At 39.0% G+C, this 21,774-nt stretch overlaps 1 protein-coding gene across 2 annotated transcripts in view; it reads right to left on the reverse strand.

The window, feature by feature from the left end:
* LOC136849655 (uncharacterized) overlaps positions 1 to 21,774 on the reverse strand; it is a 264,774-nt gene that overhangs the window by 60,288 nt on the left and 182,712 nt on the right. Inside the window, exon 2 of one of the 2 annotated variants that reach the window (XR_010856347.1) lies at positions 12,121 to 12,388. The exons of the other annotated variant lie outside the window; for it this stretch is intronic. The gene's annotated coding sequence lies outside the window, so the exon portion shown is untranslated. Of the gene's footprint in view, positions 1 to 12,120; positions 12,389 to 21,774 lie in introns of those variants that run through there. 2 annotated transcript variants of the gene reach the window in all.

Here is a 21,774-nt window from a genome sequence, read left to right on the forward strand (position 1 = left end):
TGGACTGGGTGAGTTCTCCTGCCTACAAACAAGAAAGCTCACTTGGTCCAAATCCCATCAACTAGATCCAACCAAGGGAAGCCCATCGAAGCTCTGGGTTCCTTGTGGGGTCCCCAGTAGCTTCGAGGGCTGAAAGATGACCCACAGGGGTAGCCAAGGTCTCTTCCCTAAGATCACTGTACTGATGTATCAGTCGAATGATCTCAGCATAGGTCCTCTGTAACTCGGGGGTGTCTGTGTTCTGAGGAAAAGCACCCTCAAGCCCTTCCAGGTCACAGTCCCCCAGGGCTACTCTCTCTGCAGGGGAGAGGCCCTCATCAGAACCCCCTGGCAACCTCTCATCCACTTGAGCATACGACCGGTTGGGTCTGAGGACCATACCTGGAGCATAAGCTTTCGTGGAAGGGCTGGGACAGGAAGGCGAATATTCCCAGTCCCGGATGCTTAACCTGTACACCCCCCAGCTCCCGGTATACTCCCAAGAGGTGGAGGGGACAGATGAGAGGTGCCCAGCACCCTTCATGGATCTGCCGGAGGCTGAACCCCCAGCAGGTGAGGCAGGCTGTGAGCAGTCATCAACCAGCAGTGACAACGGCTGCACAGGTCGAGGAGAGTGATCCCATTCACACAAACGTGTACGGAGGCTGTCCCAAAGACGTGCTACAGTCTTCTTTGAGGCTGGGGCCTCTACAGGCAAAGACGACTGGACAGGGGACCTCTTAGCTTTCCCAGGTGAGCGGACCAGTAGGCCGACATCACCTTCCGGGACCCTGGCACTGTTTCCATGCGGGAAAGTGCAGGGGGTGAGGCAGCACCTGCACACTGGGGATTTACTCTCTCTTGCTGGGCTGGGCCGGGTCCATTTATGGGGGTCCCATGGGACCCCATGAAGTGGTAGAACCTTTACCAGCCTAGGGAAATGACTTGTCAGGACTGGTACCAATGACAGAGTCTGTGGGAACCCCGTGTGCCTGTAGCTCCCATGACACAGGGGTCTGTGGAGCCCTGTGCAACAGTTGCTCCCGATACACGGGGGTCTGTGGAACCGCACGCCGGGGCAGAAGGTTCTTTACCGGCAAATGAAGGTGACTTCACGGTACTGGTAACAGTGACACGGGGGTCCATGGAACCCCATGTACCTGATGCTCCTGTGACACGGGAGTCCATAGAACTCCGTGCAATGGTTCCCATGTCCAAATACAGAGGAGAGCATACAAGAGATCCCTTAGCCTCTTCCATGGAAGAAGGCTGACCAAAGACCTAAGGGCCTCCTTACAGTAGGGAAAAGCAACCTTCTTCTTCCTCCGCTCTCTCCAGATACCTGGAGTTTTGGAAGAAGGGGAGGAGGCAGCAGCACAAGACGAACACAAAGATGTACGGCAACCCCTCTTCTTCAACCTCTTCTTGTGGTCACAGCAGGACTTCTCTAGCAAGGCTTGGAGAATGACATCTCCCCAAGGGGAGGATGTCGTAGGGAATGCTGTAGGGAACACAAGGTGCATCATCGTTAGCAGCCACTGAAGAGGTGGTCCTACATCTATACATCATCGTGACTGTTGCTGTTGTAATAGTTGCAGAGGCAGCAGTCGCTGGAGGAGGCACCGCTGCACTTGGATGCTTAATTAAGCCCTGCACAGTAGGCTCTCCAGGAAGGCCTAGTGAGGGCCATAGCTTCTGAAGCCTTATGGTTCTCCCAAACCTGGAAAAACAGTCAGGTTAGTGGTGGCACTCTCCCTGCGCTCTGAGAGGGATTCCTTCCCCACCCCACACCGAACGAACGGAAAGTGTCAGCGAGTCTTCATCCTTCTTTGTCACCCCCCACGCTGACTCTCTACTGACGAAGCAGTAGGAGACAGCAAGGGGGGGAGACCGCTCCCTTAGGCAAGGGGAAGGAAGGAGCCAGAGAGATTCCTTGGCATCACAGGAGGTGTGTTGCCCTCTGATGACATCAAGAAAACTCTTCTCTAAAACTCTTCTCTCTCTCTCTTCCTCTTCTGGCCAAATTACACCCAATGTTTCGACAGCCAAAAATGACACTCAGAACAAGGACTAGTCCGGGTGCAGAGCATATGAGGGTCAATCTCCAACGAGGAGAGGAAGCAGTTGCAGGGTTTGATAGTGGTAGCACCTGGGGAATGCCTCATGACACAAGGATTCCTCACCTTGGGCTGAGATGAGTCATGGGTTTGCATAATGAAAATCAAAGCAAATCACAACTACAAGCATGCAAACACAAGTATACACAAATATACACAAGTATCCACAATATCTCAAAAAATCACAAGCAATTATCTCTGATGGCAGGTGAAAGTAAAATGACTGTGCACCGACTGGGTGGGCAGGACTCCCACCCCTACCGTCGGTACCTAACTACCCCAACCACCCTGTTTAATTAAGAGTTAAACAGCCGTCCCCAGCTCGCGCTGCATATGTAAAGAACAAAGGTTTGTATTTGTGCAGTGTCAGTATGTTGACCTTTTTACTTTTGTATTAATTAATTAATCGTCTTTTTAGCATTTTTGTATTAAATAATTAAATTAATAGTTGTTTTAGCATTTTCGTATTAATTAAATTAATCATTATTTTAGTATTAAGCCATTTGGGCAGTGTTCTTAATAATAAAAAGTATAAAAAATAGTATTCATAATAATGGTAATAACAGTAATAATATTTCGAATAGCTGTAAAAATAAACACAAAAAATGGTAACAATTAAAAAACAATTGCATACAATTAATTTCCAGCTAGGGGCCTCAGGTGGTTACAGAAGTCGTGTCCAGAAGGCTAAGTATGAAAATTGAAAATAGCAATGATATTAATCACAGTAATAATAAAAAAAGAAAATATCAATATAATAACAATAAACATAGAAATATAATAACAACAATAATAATAATAATAATAATAATAATAATAATAATAATAATAATAATAATAATAAAATAATAATGACTGATTCTGCAGACGACACTTCATAATTGCAAAAATAGAGAATAAGTCATTTAAGGAACAGATGCCTCATTATCCCATCTTTCCCACAATTTAGATCTTGCCTCACTGCTTAGGATGCTTTGTATGAGCGAATTGCTGCTGTTTCTCAGCCGGGTGATCAAACTGGACATTGTGAGCCTAACAATGATTTTTAAATTATCCAGGCAGTTTTCTATGAACATCTGCGTTGCGGAGTGATAGCAAGGAGTGTTTGTTAGGCATCTCAGAATGTCATTGTGAACAACAGTGATATGTCTCATGGTCTCTCGAGCATAGTTCGTCCAAACGGAACACCCATATATACTGTAGCAGTTGACCAGAAGAGTAGCAGTTTCATGTCTCGGTGACAGAAGGCAAACCTCCTTGCAATCATGTTGCCAATTGCACATAGTTTACGACGCCTCTGTTCTATGTTTGCCGTATCCTTTAGGTTGTCTATGATATGTGGCCCAAATATGGAAGTTCATGCACAAATTCCAGACGATGATTTCCGAGGAAAATTTGTGGTTCTGCAATTTGCTTAAGTTATTTCAGGAGCAGCGACACACACTGGGTCTTGGTTTCGTTGTATAGAATATCAAATTCCTCTGCATATTGGCAGCATGTGTCAATGAGTCGCTGGAGACCTTGCACTGATGGGGGAATCAAAACCATATTGTCGGCATAACAGCGGTTGTTTATTGTTGTTTCGTTGATAGCACATCCGATTGGGAGCAAGTTCAGTTTGACATTCAGGGCATCTATGTACATATTAAACAGGTATGGAGAGAGAATGGCCCCTTGCCGGAGCCCGTTTAGGGAGCCGAAGGTGTATGACAATACGTTAACCCATTTGACACAGAACTGCTGTGGAGAACCAACAACATAAAATACCAATTAAATATAGAGGTGGGCCTCGTTTGTGCAGCTTCAGGTACTTTACTCTGTCAAATGCTTTTCTAACATCTACAAAACATAGGAAAACAGGAGATGCTGATGATGGGTAATAGTTCAGCAATTCTTTCAGAATATAGATGCAGGTATCAGTTGAGTGGTTTGCTTTAAATGAGAACTGGTTCTCAGTAGTGTGTAGAAAGGGGATAAGTCTCACTAGAAGAACGAACTCAAGTATCTACGACACAATTGTAGTAATTGCAATCGGGCAATAATTGCCAGGGTCAGCTGCATCCTTTAGCTTGTTTTTCATTAATGGTGTTAATTGAACTAAGAGTAGGGAGTCTGGATGAAACTGGTGAATTATGTATGCACTGAATAAAGCAGCTAGCAAAATGTAAATTATTGGATGGCAGAATTTGAAAGCTTAAGCAGGTAGACCATCATAGCCAGGCAATTTATTATTAGGAAGGTTGTTTATGGCATCGCTGATGTTACCTGGCAATATACGATTGGCAAAATGAAACAATGTTGTCAGTAAGGAGATTATCTACATCCTTTCAGGAGTCTTGATCGTTTATGCAATTTAGGATAGTGCTGAAGTGATCGCCCCACATTCTTGCGATAGCCTCGTCGCCGATGGCTTCTCCTGCTCTCTGTGATAGCTTTTTAGTTTTGAGATTTAGGGACTGAATGCCTTTCCAAAGACGAGGGTAATCACCAGATTCGAATTTTCTAGACATTGCATCAGCTCTTAGCTGCTTTTACATTCAGTCTGCAGTGCTTAAGGGCAAGTTTGAACTGCCCTCTCGCCTGTCTCATTAGCAGTGCAAAGTGTTCTTCACTCAGGCTACCATTTTGCCTCCACAGTAAAAACATTTCTTGTGAAAGTGTACAGTATACAGATCTTTAACCAAGTCATTCTATCCCGGTATACTACGACAGTCGCCTTGACAACATCTAAACATATCCCTGCCGGAGGCAAGCATAGCAGAAATTATATTCTAATAGAATTCTTTCAGATCTCTCCTGTGGTGGTCATTTCTACATTTTGGGTTAGTGCACAGTAAGGTTGCCGGTTGAACTATTGACTACAGCCTGGTTTCCCTAAAGGATCTGGTTTCTTGCTGGTTTTTAAAATACCAGATAATGGCAGGTGGGCAATCAGTTAGGGGGTTCACAGTAGGGAGGGATAGGGTGCTGAATGACACCTGTGAGGGATGTGATCATATCCCGTTGCAAGATCATAGCGAATGTTGTAGGTCACAACAGAATCATGAAGTTGTGGGGACGTGATACAGTGGTCCAGCCAGGAGGTTGTAACTGTGTTCGTTCTATTTTGTACACAGGTATAGGAGGAGGGAGGGAGGAGCATTACATCGGTAATTTGGAAAGCGTGATTTTGAAAGAATCGAGTAAGTTCATTATAAAATTGTTTTGTGGGCTGAGAATTAAGGTCCCTGATTATAAAAATATGATCAGCAGTAGAATCGTGAATAATGCTGTGTAACTCACCTAGGATCATGCAGTATTGATCAAATTATTGTTCATTTTTCCAGGGTAAATAAACATTAATTATTAGGATCTTAAGAGTCCCCTCCTGTCACTTGAAGCCCCAGCAATCTATCACTCCTACAGGTCAACACATTCACCATATTGTCTAACGATTTGTGCCACAGGAAAGAAAGGCTCCCTTTCAGGCGACTGGCTATGATGTGATCTGTAACTTGCATTGATGAGGTTGAGAAAGCTCTGAAGTCATCATGCACTGAATCGCAGATGGCAAGGCCACTGGCCAGAAGAGCTTTTCTTGTACTGCAGTGATGCCTTTGAAGTTTTTGCAGAACTTGTTTAGGGAAGGAATGTTCCTCTTGGGGCCAAAAATATTCCAAGAAATTATATCTAATGTATCCATGGCAACTCACACAGATGGGAAATGAATGAGTTGATCATTTGGGTGGATGGGGGGTTGGCCAGCGGGGGTGGGCAGTCACTCGCCATGGGAGCTTGGCTGGCACTTGTGGTGGAAGGCGAGCCCGCACCTAAACCCCTGCTTGGGGTGTCAGTAAGTTCCCCTATGGGGGTTTGATCCCAGATTAGGTTATAGCTTGAGACGTTTACATTAGGACAGAAATTCTCGCCTTTGAGAACATCGAGGTGTTGAAATAGGCAGGCAATCCTGTAAACCACTTCGTGCTTAATTTTGCAAGGGGATAAGAGGGTTGGAGCTTGTGAGAAACTTGACTCTCTATACTATGGCGTCTAGCTTCACCGATGAGGTCAAATTGTGAATCACAACATGACATCTCTTCTCAGGTTCGGCCAAGGTGATTCACGAATATTGGGCTTCGGTCCAGCAGGCAATCAAGGGGTTCTTTTCTTTTTTCTACTTCCTTGTGTCTGCAAACCCCCAATCCCCTCATGATCATTCTCATCCTCATCCACAACGGGGGCTTTGGGGGGGGGAGATAGGGTAGGAAGACTTACGAGGGCTGGTGATCGTCACTGAAGCTCGATCTTCCACCGGAGGCACTGGGGAGGGAGAGGAGGCTGGGAGTCCATTGGTTCCCTCCGATAGATCTACAGGTGATGTGGGCACTTCATCCGAGGGAGAGAGGGCAGTTCCCACTCGGGAGGGTATGGCCACCTTGACTTCGCGTCACACCATCATTTCTCCTGTGTTGTTGGGAGGTGAGGAAATAATAGATGCCTCATTCAAAGGAGTGTGGTGGCCTGCTGTACGATTGTCTAATGATTCCTGCACTCCTTTGATCGCATCCCAGATCTGTGAAAGATTATTTGTTTCCACAGTTTTAAGACTGTTGAATGATTTCTGTAATCCTCTGATTAGGTCCCATATCCGTGAAAATTTGTCATGTACTTCTTCAATTTTTTCTGTGGTTTTGTCAATTTTTTTTGAGAGGGATTTTGCTGTTTGGAAGGCGTTTTCTGCTGTATGGTACACTGCAGATAGGCTTAGATCAGCAGGCCCTTTGGAGGCAGATTGTAAGGGTCATCGGCATAGATTTCCACCAAGCAGGTCCTTAGCCACTTGGTGATATATGATATTTTCTTGAAAGAAGATAAGCTTTTCGTGGATCACTCCTGGAGAGTGGTTTCTGGTATCAGGTCTTTGCATTTTGTATATGCAGCATTAATTTCCTCATCGGAGAAGACTGCACTGAGAGATTGTATAGCAGACTCGACGTCGGAATGGTTCGATTGGTAGCGACAATTGTTCGCGAGTGTGGAACTTGTGAGGCCAGGGTCACTGGCGTGAGAGTTGGAGGTTGGTGAACAACATTTTTGTGGTAAAGGGAGGGCCAAGCACTAACATATACACAGCACTCTCTTACCCATTTCCCAGAGCCAATGGGCTTCGAGAAGCTGTAACTTGAAAAGTTTCGAAGGCACTGATTGGAGCATAATGTAGATTCATATATCTGCAATTACACAACACTATCAGGCTTACACGTCGGGTATTCCATAGAGATGCTTATTAACACAATTTCACCTCACATGGTCTTTAACCCTTAAGGGACGGCATAATTTATCAATGCGCAGCACCCCAGACCCGGGAACTTTGAGGTCGGCAAAATAAAAAAAAATCACATCAATGGAAAGAGAATGACATGTACATTCACGCTGTATAAATAAAACAATTCTGAAAAATTTTCCCTACCTTCCACGAGAAGTTGAAAATTACTATTTACAACCCCTTGTGGGACCTCATTTACAAGACAATCATAAATTTTACAAACTTATATATGTTTTTTCTAATAAATAAGTTTTTTGGATTTTGTAAAATTATTATTACTGCTCACACAATATCAAAACAGATAAGAAATAAAAGCAGTAACAAATTTTTTGCATATTTGTTGTAAAATATTCACGTAAATTTACGAGAAGGAAGATTCAGAAACTTTTTTTTTTACTTTTACATGCTTTTTCTAATATTTCTTTGCAATTTTCTTTGTAAAATTACATTTACAACCGACATACGATCGTAAAAGATAAAAACAAAAAACGACAGCAACCCCTTCGTATATTTACAAGCATATTTACAAAAAGACTCATGTGAGAGAGAGAGAGAGATGCAGTACCTTTCCCCTTGAAGCCAGAAGCATTACTGATACTGGCCTAACTCTCACGTCTGTATAAAAGTTGCCATTAGTGAATTTATAGGATATCGAAGTATTGGTGCCTTTGTTTCGAATCATTATTACCATAACAGTGGCGAGTAATTCTGCTTCACACAGAAGCTCAATCCGTCCACCTCCCCAAACCTGTTTTACTTCACACTGAAGCTCAATCCGTCCACTAAGGGTTAAGTCTCCTCAGTGGCCCTTTGCTTGTTTACCTGTTGTTACAGTTTTGTTTTTCTTTTCAAGTAATGCAGTCCAAGCCCTGCCTCTTTGACAGGTACTGTTTATGGTCCTGTGATGTTGGGCAGGCAGTCTATGTCCTGAGCCATCACCTCAAGGCATTTGGATTGCTTGCGGCTGCTTTGACAAACTGCTACTGCCCTGTTTGCTACCGCTTTGGCCCACTGTTATTGACTTGGAGAGCACCTGCCCTTATTGACTGCTGTCAGCTCTATTAATTTAGCTGTCCTCTACACATGGAGGATTTGCTTTGCAACCATCATTGCTTTTGGTTCAGTTATGCTGCCAGGGGGACCTCTCAGCTTGCTGCTAAGGTGATATTGTTGGCATTGTCTGCAACTGGACAAGATCATGGCACTTGGTGGGCATTACTGCTGCTATTTGGCCCCTTATATCCCTAAAAACCTGGGATTATCTCCAGACGTGGTTTACTTGGTTGAGGATACCTTAAAATATTGAATTACTTAGTTAATTATTGTCATTAAGTTAGTGTGTCAATGTTAGGTTATTCTTTATTTTTTACCCTCTCCTACTTTCTGGGCCCCCTTTGTAAGTACGGATGTTTTGGCTTCTTTATTTAATAGTGTAAGTGTTTTGGGTATTGTTTTATAAGGGTAATTGTGTATTTGATTATTTTGTGTATGTTCAAGAGGTTCAGATGTCATTTCAATCTCTGGTTTACGTATTAAATATTAAGAGGTTTTTTTGTCAGTGTTTATTTGTCCCCCTTGAATAGTCTTGCACATTAAGTAATTATGTTTTGAGTATGATTCCATGCATTGTGGACTTCATCGCTGGTTAGAGAAAATTTGAATCTATTATTGACAGTATACAGTGTGTGGCGGTCGAAGTAGGCCATAACAAGTGGTGACCGTGACAGGATATTTTGATCCTTAGTATTTGCTTCAGTGTGCAAGACTGACTCTTGGGGTTTTTGTTAGGCAACATATTTTTATGTCCTCTAATTTTGTTTTGGGTAATTTATTATTGTGTGGTTTTTGTGTGTAATTTTTTAGTATTTTGGTCACGATGGCTGCTGCTAAGTTTAATGTAATGGAACTCCTTAGTGGAGAGGGGTGGCAAGACAGGCTTGCAGAGCTAAATAATCCAGATTTTGAGGTGGTAGCTGATTTTTTAGATACTGAATACCTGGCTACGGCAGGAAGGATTTATTATTGTTAGAGGTGTATGAGAGGTGAAAGTGATAAAGACTAAAGGTGAACAGAGGCCAAACAGTCAGTAAGGATAATATCTGTGGAGGTATTAGGTAAGCAGATAAGGTTGAGGCAGGGAATTGACCACCAAAAGTTAAAGGTGGAAGAGAGAGAAAAAGAGAAACAGCATGAGATTGCCCTACATACTCTCAAAAATGTGGGTTGTTCTCCTTCTTCCCCTTCTCAGAATAGGTCAGTAGCACCTAGTATTAATTTGGCAAAAGCTACTAAGTTTGTCCCGAAGGCTTTTGAACTTGTTCCTGAAGCGTCAGAAATTTGCAGAAAGGTAGGAACCAAACGTTTGTAGAGTTTGCCAGGCACAAAGAGGAATTTGCTGGCGACTGGCTGAAGTCCAAGGAGATGGTTGATTTTGTCATATTAAGGGAATTAATGTTGGTAGAGGAGTTTATGAGGTGTGTGCCTGATAAACTGAAAGTCCACCTCGAGGAGTTCAAACTCAATACCCTTCGGGAGGTAGCCATTGCTAGTGATGAGTACCTACCATCTCATAAAAATGTGTTGGGGAGAAATCCGGAAGTGATAAATCAGGATGAGTGAGAGTAGGTAGGGGTAATAATTATGGAAATAATAGTAATAAGGTGCAAAATAGTGATAAGCATTATAATAATTCTCGTGATTCTCCTAACAGTGGTAACAGAGGATCAAATTCCTATAACCCTGATAAGGTTAAGTCAATGACATGCTTCTTTTGCAATAAGAAGGGACATGTTAGAAGTATGTGTTTTGCATATAGGAAGTCCCAACAAGCTAAGGGAAGACCAGTGATGAGTGTGGAAAAGAAAAAGAGGGAATCACAAACCAATGACTAGGTAGTAATAAATCCTTAGAATCTCTCCAGAGATATTTGCCTTTCAGTAGTATCTCGTCAAGTAGTTCAGGTGAGAAAAGGAGTGTGCGATTTTTGCGTGACACTGGCACTGTTCAATCTCTGATTCTTCAGGAGGCACTGCCTATTAATTTTTGTTGATACGAATAAGGAATTTTTATTGTTCAGTGGTTTTCCTGATACGGTTTGGTCATATCCTATTGGGAATTTTTATTTAACCTGCCCTTCCTTGATGTGGAATGTAAGATTGGCCATTGTTGGAAAATTCCCTGTTCAGGATGTAGATGTTGTTTTAGGGAATGATGTTGCCCTTGAGAATAAGACTTTCCCAATATTGATAAATTCTGATAATGAAGTAGCTGTAGTCACTCATTCTGGGTCTATAATTGTTGAGACTGCAGTCAACAATTGATGGAGATTTGAGTAGTTGTAGGAGATATTAATATTTTGAAGGATAAACCTACTGGACTGTTGAGGAGCTCATTAGGGCTCAGGGATTTTCAGGATCTTCCTCTAGAATCAGGTGAAGTATCTGCTTTGACTATACCCAATTTAAAATAATCAGGAATATTCTATACAGGGTAAGCAGACCTATGCATGTTAATAGTGATGATTATGAGGTTTTAAAATAAGTTATGGTTCCTTTTGTTTACAGGAATGAGTTAATGTCATTAGCCCATGAGAATGGCTTGGTGGGTCATTTTGGTATTCATAAAACTACGGGCTAGTTGCTTATAAATTATTATTGGCCCAAGTTGAAGGCGGATGCGAAGAAATTTGTAAATAGCTGTGATATCTGTCAGAGGGTTGGTAAGCCAAACCAGCCAGTACCAAAAGCACCTCTATGTCCTATTCCTGTTGTCTCTGAACCTTTTAAAGAGGTCATTATTGATGTTGTTGGGAATGAACATATTCTAACTATAATGGATAAGATGTCTCGATATCATCGAGGCAGTACCACTACAGACGATAAAAAGTGTTAAAACTGTTGATGTACTAATAGACTTTTTCACCAGGTTTCGGATGCCTAAAATAATCCAATCTGATTGTGGTTCTAATTTTATCAGTAGGTATTTCAGGGGTAAAATGGCAGAGTTAAAAATTAAACATGTAACTTCTTCTCTGTATCATCCAGAAAGTCAGGGAGATTTAGAAAGATTTCATCTAACCTTGAAATCTATGACAAAGAAATATTGTTTGGTTAATGGTTCTGAATGGGATAAGGAATTACCGTACTTATTGTTTGCTTTCCGTTCAGTTCCTGACAGAGTCAGTCTTTAGGTTTTTCACATTTTAGCCTTGTGTGTGGTCATTGTGTACATGGACCATTTGATGTGATTTGGGAGTCCTGGGGCAGGGGGGAACATCCCCAAGATAAATTTACTAGATTACGTATCTAATTTAGGTGACAAGTTGACTAAGGCTTGGAATTTTGCAGGTGAAAATTTACTGTGTTCGATGAAGTGTTGGTTTTATTGCTCATTCCAGGAAATCCATTAAAAGCTTCTTTTTCACGTCCATGGAAAATTCTGAAGAACGTTAGTGAGGTTAATTATTTAGTAGAGACACCTGGAAACCATTTCAGCTTTGTCATATAAATATGCTGAAGGCATATATGGAACATGAGAAATTATTCCCATGGCACCTGTTGCAGGTGCCATAAGTTGTGATAATAATGAGAGATTTTCGTTTGCAGAAGATAATGTTGATGACAGCTGTTTTGATCGTATGGAATGGCTTTCAGATAATAAGGCTTCTTTAAAAAATCTAACTAGAATGATTTCTCATTTAAGCAGTGTAGAACAAAAGTCTTTGAAAAAATTGGTATTTAATTATAAGGAATTGTTTTCAGATGTTCCATGACGGACATCTGTCCTTGAACATGATGTTGATGTGGGTAATGCAACCCCAGTAAAGCAATCTCCTTATAGGTTGAATTCTTTTAAGAATGCTGCTGTAGCTAAGGAGGTTGACTATATGTTGAGCCCAGCAACAATCCCTGGTCTCCGTCAGTTGTACAGTGGACCCCCCACCTTTTTGCAGTTCAGGATTCGTGGCTTCATCTATTCACGGATTTCTCTGTGGAACATATGCACACATTATTCGAGGAAAATTCGCCTATTTGTGGTATTTTTCATACAAAAAACATTCATAGATTACTGTATTTTCATATCATTTTCGTGACTAAATGCACTTTTTTGTGATAAAACTATTAAAATATTCAGGTATAAGCATTTTTAGAGGGCTTTTTGAACTATCAAAATAGGCATATATAAGTGTTTTTAGAGGGGTTTTAAGTATTCATGGATTTGAGCTATTCACAGGGGTAGTGGTACGCATCCCCTGCGAATACCGGGGGTCGACTGTATTGGTAAAAAAACCTGATGGTGATTTTGGGCTATGTTTTGATTATCATAAGGTTTACCATAAGGTGAACAAAGTCACTAAACCTAATTGTTATCCACTGCCGCAGACTGAAGACTGTATAGATACGATGGGTAAGTTAAAGTATATAAGTAAATTCAATTTATTAAAAGGTTATTGGCAAGTTCCTCTGTCTAAAAGGGTATGGGCCTCGTCACTTTCGTAATGGAGCAAGGGTTATTTCAATGTAAAGTTATGTCGTTTGGTATGAAGAATGCTGCTGCAACTTTTCACAGATTGATGAACACATTGGTTCATTTGGAAGGGTGTGTCGTCTATATTGACGATACAGTAATTTATTGTGATGACTGGGACACTCATCTAACACACATTAGGGCTTCATTCGAGGTTTTGCAAAAGCTGATTTAGTAATTAACTTAAAAAACAGTAAGTTTGCCAAAGCAAAGGTGGTATATTTGGATTACATAGTTGGTGGCTTAAGGTTTCTCCTAAATGGGCAAACGTGGAGTCCATTAAGAACATATAAATTCCTAAGTGTCAGAGGGATGTCGGAAAGTTCTTTGGGTTGGTAGGATATTACTGTAGGTTTGCTAACAACATTTCTGACACTGCTGAGCCTCTGAATAATTTGTTACATAAGAATGTAACCTTTAATTGGACTAACGAGATGCAAAATGCTTTTGAACAATTGAAACAGGTCTTAACTAATTTTCCTATCTTGAAAGCCTCAGATTTTGAATTTCCTTTCTCGCTTACCACTGATGCAAGTGATGTTGGTGTAGGAGTGGTACTGTTACAGAAGGATGAACAGGGAGTTTTTCATCCTGTTGCATTCTTCTCCACATAATCGTCCCCCGCCCAGTGTAGGTATTCCAAGGTGAAGAAGGAAACATTAGCGTTAATTTTGGCTGTTAACCATTCTCAAGTTTCTTTCCTCCACAGGACCTCCTATTAAAATATTAACCGATCATAACCCACTTATCTTCCTAAATAGCTTTAGAAATATGAACCAACAATTAGTGCGTTGGAGTCTCTAGTTACAGAAGTGGAATCTGGAATTTGCCCATATTCCATGTCAAGATAATATTGTTGCCGATGCTTTATCACCACGTTGTTGAATAGGGATAAGTAGGTCTGGTGTGGTTATAGGGGTCTATGCAGGTAATCAAGTAAACTCTGTGTCATTTTAATTGTGGTATGTGTGCTGACAGATTAAGTTTATTTATGGGTAAGCGAGGTGAAGGTATATTTAGTGTGTAATAACCTTATCTGTAATTTCTCGTTCTTTTGTCTGTGACAATGGAATAATGTAATACTGTAGTTTTAATTATTGGGTTAAGGCTTACTTAAGATTGATGTTAATTGTGAGATGAAGTGGTCAATACTTATTGATCCGATTTGTCTTAAGGTTTACGTAAGATTAAGGTTAATTGAGAGTTAAAGCAGTTGTATAATATTCATTGACTGGGTTTATTGAGGTGATTTAATTTTAAGGCTTAGAACTATGCTTCACTAATTTTTGCATGTTTATCTTGCGCAGGGGAGGCCCATGCTGGTCTTCTCTGTGTCGTTCTGGGTTGGTGTGTGTGTGTGTATTTTTATAGGACGCTCTATACTACTGAGTGCAGTGAATCACTGGTATAAAGACAGTGTTGTTTGTGGAAAAAGTGTTATAGCCTAAACTTAGAAACCCAGTTGATGATATTGCGGGAGTGAGGTGTAAGCGAAAGCGTGGGCCAGGTTACAACTGATTTATTCATCTAAAATTCATACAAGTCAAAAACCCTTATGGGCAGTAATGCAGTCTCAACCTTTGACAGGTAGGGGAAAAAGGGATTAACTATAGGCTTCTGTGTTTCTTCACAGAGGCAAACATACAATTATACAAATGTAAAACATATGGCTGTGAAATATATGTACACAGCTGAGTGAATGGTATTCTGATACATAGACTGGTACAATATCAAGAAGCTGACTAAAGCAACATCAGAAACATTTGCTAAAAACAGTATTGTCTCAAGATTTTGTTTCTGTCTGACCTGTGTCAACCTCACAGTTCACATGCGGCGCTTTCTCTAAGGTGCAATGTGAGTCATCAGCAGGTAGGCCGTGTGGTTGAACACGTGCCTACAATACTAAAGGAATAAGCATGAAGCTCAATGGTTTGGTCTGTGTGCATTGAGTTGCGGAGATGGTTTGTAGGTTTTGGGTTGAAGACCTCAAATCTTTGTGTTAGAATTAATGTGTGATGTTAGCGACATTTGTACATAGTGTGTTAATTTAGATCTGCTAACCTTTGTACTTACCACCCCACTTTTGAGCTTCCAGGAATTTTGGGTTTATTTATGCAGTATTTTGAGAAAATTTTTGTGATATATAATATGTTTTGTAAGCATCATTTTTAGGCTTAAGGTCTTGTATTGGGTATTAACCCTTAAGGGACGGCATAATTTATCAATGTGCAGCACCCCAGACTCGGGAAACTTTGAGGTTTGCAAAATAAAAAAAAAATCACATCAATGGAAAGAGAATGACACGTACATTTACACTAAATAAAAAAATTCTAAAAAATTTTCCCTACCTTCCACGAGAAGTTGAAAATGACTTTACAACCCCTTGTGGGGCCTCATTTACAATACAATCATAAATTTTACCAACTTATGTTATTTCTTATAAATAAATTTTTGTATTTTGTAAAATTATTATTACTACTCACACAATATCAAAACAGATAAGAAATAAAAGCAGTAACAAATTTTTTGCATATCTGTTGAAAAATATTCACGTAAATTTACAAGAAAGAAGATTCAGTAACTTTTTTTTTACTTCTACATGCATTTTCTAATATTTCTTTGCAATTTTCTTTGTAAAATTACATTTACAACCGACATACTATCGTAGCAGACAAAAACAAAAAACAACAGCAACCCCTTCGTATATTTACAAGCAAATTTACAAAAAGACTCATGTGAGAGAGAGATGCAGTACTTTCCCCCTTGAAGTCACAAGCATTACTGATACTGGGCTAACTCTCACGTCTGTATAAAGGTTGCCATTAGTGAATTTATAGCATGTAGATGCAATGACACCTCTGTTTGGAATCATTATTACCAAAACAGTGGTGCGTAATTCTGTTTCACATTGAGGCTCAATCCGTCCACCTCCCCAAACCTGTTTTACTTCACACTGAGGCTTAATCCGTCCCTTAAGGGTTAATTTGTGCTCTTATGTGCTAACATGTATCATTTTGTCACTTTATCAAGTTAAAATTAATTTTTGATTGAATTCTGATTTAAAGTAAACTTTTGAAAAAAAATGTAAATTTTTTCTAAATTTTTTTCTGTTGGGTGAGGAGGTGTCAGTATGTTGACCTTTTTCTCTTGTATTAACTAACTAAATTGATCGTTATTTTAGTATTAAGCCACTTGGGCAGTGTTCCTTAAGGTCTTTAGTCTCCTCAGTGGCCCTTTGCTTGTTTACCTGTTGTTACAGTTTTGTTTCTCTTTACAAGTAATGCAGCCCAAGCCCCGCCTCTTTGACAGGTATTGTTTATGGTCCCGTGATGCTGGGCAGGCATTCTGTGTTCTGAGCTATCACCTCAAGGTGTTTGGATTGTATGCGGCTGCTCTGACATACTGCTACTGAACTGTTTGCTACTGCTTTGGCTCATTGCCATTGACTTGGGAAGCACCTGCCCTTTCCAACCATCATTGTCTTTGGTTGAGTTATACTGCCAGGGGGACCTCTCAGCTTGCTGCTAAGATGATATTGCTGGCATTGTCTGCAAATGGACAAGATCACAGCACTTGGTGGGCATTACTGCTGCTATTTGGGCCCTTTTACACTAAAAACCTGGGATTATCTCCAGATGTGGAGGCTTATTTGGTTGAAGATACCTTAAAATATTGAATTATTTAACCCTTAAGGGACGGACTGAGCCTCAGTGTGAAGTAAAACAGGTTTGGGGAGGTGGATGGATTGAGCCTCAGTGTGAAACAGAATTACGTACCACTGTTATGATAATAATGATTCGAAACAGACATGCCAATATTTCTATATGCTATAAATTCACTAATGGCAACTTTTATACAGACGTGAGTTAGGCCAGTATCAGTAATGCTTGTGACTTCAAGGGGGAAAGTACTGCATCTCTCTCTCACATGAGTCTTTTTGTAAATTTACTTGTAAATATATGAAGAGGTTGCTGTTGTTTTTTGTTTTTGTCTTTTACGATCGTATGTCAGTTGTAAATGTAATTTTACAAAGAAAATTGCAAAGAAATATTAGAAAAAGCATGTAAAAGTAAAAAAAAAAAATTACTGAATCTTCCTTCTCATAAATTTATGTGAATATTTTTCAACAAATATGCAGATATCTGTTACTGCTTTTATTTCTTGTCTGTTTTGATATTGTGTGAGCAGTAATAATAATTTTACAAAATACAATACATTTATTTATTAGATAAAACATATATAAGTTGGTAAAATTTATGATTGTATTGTAAATGAGGCCCCACAAGGGGTTGTAAATAGTCATTTTCAACTTCTCGTGGAAGGTAGGGAAAATTTTTTAGAATTTTTTTATTTATACAGTGTAAATGTATGCGTCACTCTCTTTCCATTGATGTGCTTTTTTTTTTTTTTTTTTGCCGACCTCAAAGTTTTCCCAGTTCGGGGTGCTGCACATTGATAAATTATGCCGTCCCTTAAGGGTTAATTATTATCATTGAGCTGGTGTTAATGTTGGGTTATTCTTTCTTTTTGACCCTCTCCTACTTTCTGGGCCCGCTTTGTAAGTACCAATGTGTTGCTTTCTCTGTTTAATAGTGTAAGTGTTTTGGGTATTGTTTTACGAGGGTATGTAATTGTGTTTTTTTATTATTTTGTGTATGTTCAAGAGGTTCAGGTGTTATTTCAATCTTTGGTTTATGTATTAAATAATAAGCAGTTTTTTGTCAGTGTTTATTTGTCCCCCTTGAATAGTCTTGCACATTAAGTGATTGTGTTTTGAGTATGGTCCCACCCATTGTGGACTTCATCATTGGTAAGCAAATATTGAATCTATTATTGACAGTATAGGGTGTGTGGTGGTCGAAGTAGGCCATTTCAGTTGGAACAAACAATTTTTATGATAAAAAATTACTAATTTTCAAATACAGTCGACCTGCTGTGTTCACGAGGGATAGGGACCACAACTCCCTGTGAAAAGCTAAAATCAACAAATACTTGACACCCCCTTTAGAAACTTTTATAACTGCCTATTTTAATCTTTCAAACACCAAAGGCCCCTATAAAAATGCTTATAACTGCCAATTTCAATAGTTCAAACACCAACTATACCTTGACTAATCATCCTAAAACACTTATATATATATCATTTTAAATAGAATTTAAATATTACTTTAATATAACTTTGATATAATTCCAATCACTTTAATATCATTTCAATACTTAACATTTCTGAGCATTGTATCTATAATGGGTCAAAAAAATGAGCTCTAGATTTGGAGCTCAGATACCAACAGGGTTCACTATAAGGAGGTCCCCTGGGTACTATAAAGGGGTCCCTCCTGAACGTATGGAGGGGAGAGAACCAGTTTTTTACCAGCCAAAGATAAAAACCTGTGGAAAGAAACGTTTTTATTTCTTTCAACATAATTTTTTTTCTCTCTCTGAGTTTTTATATAATATTATTTCTTAATCTTATTACTATTATTATAGGTACAGTATTATTATTATTATTATTATTATTATTATTATTATTATTATTATTATTATTATTATTATTATTATTATTATTATTATTATTATTATTTGAAAATTAGTACTTATCACTACCTGTATTATTACAGGTACAGGATTATTATTATTATTAAATCTTATTAATCTTAGTATTATTTGAATATTAGCAAATCATTTATTTATCATAAAAATGTATTTAGTCATGAAAATGACATCAAAATACACTAATTAGCGAATATTCCTTGACAATAGTCTGTGAATTACCAAATTTTTCCCAAATAATTTGGGGATAAGTTCCACATAAAAATCCAGGAATCAGTGAGTCTGCCAATTGCCAGACCACGAATAGCAGGGGTTGACTGCATTAATATTAAAGTAAACACAGCAAAATATCAATAAAATGTATTATGTTCAGGTAAAATCACAAAAACAGCTGTTTTCCTGATTCGTTTTACCTATGTAAACATACCTCAGTTTGCCTTCTCTATCTCTCTGTCAGTCCTATACATATCCTTTAATGAAATATGAATTAGTGTATCATAGACATAAAAATAGAAAATGAAATTACAACTGCAAGACACAAGTTCATGATGCATGCAAATGAGTGTGTGCGTCCATATTCACGTTATTTCTTTTGCTTTGCTTGATTTACTGTGCTGTTTTTATTACAAGTTTAGTTGATTTTGAAGTATGATTAACACACAACAGTACACAAGAGAATATTTTATCACTGTTGACTGCATTTATAATTTGATTTTTTTACTTGCCTCAACTTTTGAATTCCCAATGTTTTCCCAATCAAAAAAAGAAAACAGGACGGCTTGAATACTGTATGAGAGAAAATGGCTGTGCTTGAATATAGAGGGAACTTGATTAGTTTTCATACATACTGTAGATGTAAGCCATATACTTTTAAGCGTAGTGTTGTAAGATGAATTTGAAATGATCTTTTGAGCGTAGTGTTGTAAGATGAATTTGAAATGATATTTTGAGCGTAGTGTTGTAAGATGAATTTCAAATGATACTGAAGTGTTTTAGGATGATAGTTTAAGGTATATTTGGTTTAATATGATAGTTTAAGGTACATTTGGTGTTTGAACTATTAAAATACCCAATTATAAGTATTTTAGTTTAAGGTATATTTAGTGTTTGAACTATTAAAATAGGCAGCTATAAGCACTTTTAGAAGGGGGTACCAACTTATCATGAATTTCAGCTTATTGCAGGTAGTTGTGGTACCATAACCCAATCCCCCGAAAACTGGATATATATATACACAGACAGTCTCCGGGTTATGACAGGTTCAGCTTACAATGTTCCAAGTTTACTATGCTTTTCAAATATATTCATAAAAAAATTATTTCCTGGGTTACAACGCATGTTCCAGGTTTACGACACTGTCAACGCCGATCCGATGGAAGAAATATGGCTCCAGAATGGAAGAATGGTCAAATTTTGGACGTTTTTCTGTTGAAAAAGTCAATATAAATGCAGGCTACATTGTTTTCAGACACCCAAAGGATTAAAAGTAAGGTTTTTTACGATTTTCAACGGTATTTCAGACGACACCAGTCCGACGATGATCAAAGAAATTTGCATCCAAAACAACAGAATGGTCAATATTTGGAGGTTTTTTTTAATGAAAAACTCAATAAAAATGCAGGATTCGTTGTTTTCAAGACACCCAAAGGATTAAAAGTAAAGTTTTCTTACGATTTTCAACGGTATTTCAGATGATGCCAGTTCGACGCCGATCAGAAGAAATATGCATCCAAAAAGGCAGAATGGTCAATATTTGGAGGGTTTTTTCAAAGAAGAACTCAATAAAATGCAAGATTCGTTGTTTTCAAGACACCCACAGGATTAAAAGTAAAGTGGATATTGCTCTATGAAAAAATCCATGAATGTGAATTTTCTTCTGTCATATGTGTTGGACCGAGTCGTCCGAAATATTACTGTCGAGAATTGTAAGAAAACCTTACTTTTAATCCTTTGGGTGTCTTGAAAACAACAAATCCTGCATTTTTATTATTGAGTTTTTTCATAATAAAAGCGCTTCAAATGTTGACCATTCCTATTCTGCCGGTTTGGATGCATTTTTCTTCCGATCTTCGTTGGACTGGCGTTGTCTGAAATACTGTCGAAATCGTAAGAGAGAAGTTTAGAAGTTGGGTGAAAAGAGACTGTCAAACTCATATGGAACATGCAAGGGAGCAACACCTGTGGTATGATAGGTGGATAAATGCTCGAGAAGTAAATGGAGATTTTAGTACTCTTCAGGAAATTATCTTGCTTGAACATTTAAGGATAGTATTCATCCACTGATTAAAACTTACTTGGATGAACTTGATGTAAATACTGTGGAGGAAGCCACTAAATTGTCCGATAACTATGCGTTAACCCATAAGCTATATCGTACTGATGTTACTCAAAATTACAAGACACAAGGTAAGATTACGAGTTCACAGGAATCATCTCGTAGATTTTATAACAGATCCTTTAACAGAGGTATTGGAGGGGCAAGTCAAAAGAGTTCTGGTCCTAGTGTTAGCTTTGGTAAAGCAATTTCCAGTGGAAGTGATAGTCCTCCTCATCAAACAGTGGGTGAAAGTTTTAGAGATGTTTGTTTTAGTTGTGGCAAACCAGCAAACATCAGTAGGAGTTGTCCTCATTGCACAGAAAATTGTCCAATTCAAGTGGTAAAGCAAGTTAAAGATAAATATATATATTTGAAGAAGGATGATCACAAAAATTAAAATGCCACTGCTTTGTTAAATCACCCACAGGGATGTGGTGACAGAAGTCCTTGTTTGCTTGCGGCTCCCCTTAGGCCAGGTAAGATGTATTGTAAAGATAGCATTAAAAGTCATAATTTACACAATGCAGATGTTGAAAATACTGTTAATAAAATAGATGACAAAGAGGTTAAAATGGTTAATAATGGTAGTAATGCTGGTTTTACAGAGACTAATGTAAAGCAAATGAATTTGGACTACCTGAAGTGAAGCCTACATCCAAAGGTACTGAATTATATGACCCGTTTATGGGAGATGGTTGCTTACACATTCCTGGTGTTGAGAAAAAGAAAGTAAGGTGGTTGAGAAACATAGGAGCAGTACAGTCTGTAATGTTAAAAGAGAAATGTGACCAGTGGAATGCTACTGGGGAGTATGTGCTTCTGCGTGGGTTTGGACCTGAATTTTCAGCTCCATTAGTAGAAGCAAGGTTGGAAACTCCGTTAATTTCGGGGAATGTCAAAATAGGTTTGGTGAGTGAAATCCCAGTGTCAGGAGAAGTGTTAATTCTGGGAAATGATGTATGTGCCGACAAAGTGTTTGG

This window comes from Macrobrachium rosenbergii, chromosome 21 (assembly GCF_040412425.1).
Source record: "Macrobrachium rosenbergii isolate ZJJX-2024 chromosome 21, ASM4041242v1, whole genome shotgun sequence".
NCBI lineage: Eukaryota > Metazoa > Arthropoda > Malacostraca > Decapoda > Palaemonidae > Macrobrachium > Macrobrachium rosenbergii.